We start from the raw sequence: 1796 nt of genomic DNA on the forward strand, positions 1-1796 counted from the left end.
GCTAGTATTCTCATTAGGTAAAGTTCCTATCATTCAGGTAATTCAAGACCATACTCTGGTAGAGATTACTGGTGTTGAGTATCTTCATTCAATTTTTTAAAATTTTTATTTGTTTTTTTTAAATTTCTTTTCAGTGTTCCAGAATTCAACATTCATGCACCACACCCAGTGCTCCATGCAAAACATGCCCTCCATAATACCCACCACCAGGCTCACCCACACTCCCACTCCCACTCCCCTCCAAAACCCTCAGTTCCTCAATTTTTAAAATAAAAACTTGTGTTGAAAACCTGTGTTATAGACCTTGGGCTTGGATATGGGAGCTTGATGTTTAAAAAGGCAAAGTTCCCCTATAAGGGATAGGGTGGGGGGAAGGCAGCATTTAAGAACTTTCTGTACCATCTTTGTAATTTTTCTGTAAACCAAAACTGCTCTAAAAAATAAAGCCTATCTATTAAAAAGAAAACAGGGACGTTGCCATTTAGTTGATTACAATCAGCACCATTGTTAACCTGACTTGACCTTTGTGCAAATTAGACACAGGCATACTTACTTAAAGGATTTTATCGCCAACAAACAGAAAGTTGTGCTAACAAATACATAAATATTATTTATGTATTTATAAATACATCTTCATTAACTATGAGATGTATGGTGCTCTTAAGAGTTGTACTGTGTAAAACCTTCACAACAGTGCACAGTGGTCCTGCTTTACCATTGGTCCACTGGGGAAGGTAGACAAATTAGTTACTAGACTAAAATGATAAAACAAGTCCAATAAGCGGGAAAAGATAAAACAATGGGAAGGCAGAGGATAAAGATGTTACAGGTCTGGGGAGACAACTGGAAGAGGTCAGGAAAGAAACGGGGGGAGTAGATGAATGAAATAGTCATCTGTGCTAGATTCCAGCTAAATGCTTTGGCCCACTGTGACTCATCCATGATTCTGTTATCACTGTTTTGTGAAAGTTGTGTATCTGTTTATGGGTTCCTGAGCCTCTCTCTGAGGACTGAGGTTGCCTCACTTGTACCACAAAGCCAAGTGAAAATGAGACCCACCTTATAACTCTCCTAGGACAACATTTATAACCGGAAATGATTCTTCTCTCCTCTGGGTGTCACCACCACCTAAAAGAGGCCTTGAAACATGCTGGGCTCCCACAAAGCCTAAAACCTTGACCTACTAGCACTAGGGCTTGAGCAAAATTATTTTCCCAGTGATGAGTGACTTTGGGCTCTTTCATCCATGTCTTTTTGCCCAGATGCCCATGGAAACATATTTTGCAGCTAGCCGACTCCTGGTTGGTACCCATTGGTGTCAATGCTATGGCATTACCCTTATTCACTAGACAAATCCATTAAATCAGCTTCAGCTCCATGGAGAATTGCCACCACAATCCATTTCCATATGAGTCTTTCCTAATGAGTTACAAAAGTTCAAGCATGAGGCAAGGACTCATGTCTATGGTAAAGGTGAAAATGGAGTGTGGAGCCCTGACATCTACATCCTGCTGCAGTGCAGTAGGAGAAGCAGAGTTCCAGAGAACTTTGCCTCTAGTATTCATGCAGTCAGGGTCAAATCCAGTAGCTACCTCAAACCACAACCTCATAGGAACAGTCATGGCCTTGCAAAGAACTGAGAAGAGACAGTTTGGTGAGACCACATCCACCAGAGGTTATGCTCACATCCTAGCCACCATGCAAACAATCAAACTATGAAAGAAAAATCAGAGCTGTTAAACAACAGAACAGACATAGCCTTTCCAATCTCACAGAGGCTGTCAGAAGACATGGGT

This window comes from Lontra canadensis, unplaced genomic scaffold, assembly GCF_010015895.1.
Source record: "Lontra canadensis isolate GAN:19392208 unplaced genomic scaffold, GSC_riverotter_1.0 scaffold21, whole genome shotgun sequence".
Lineage (NCBI taxonomy): Eukaryota > Metazoa > Chordata > Mammalia > Carnivora > Mustelidae > Lontra > Lontra canadensis.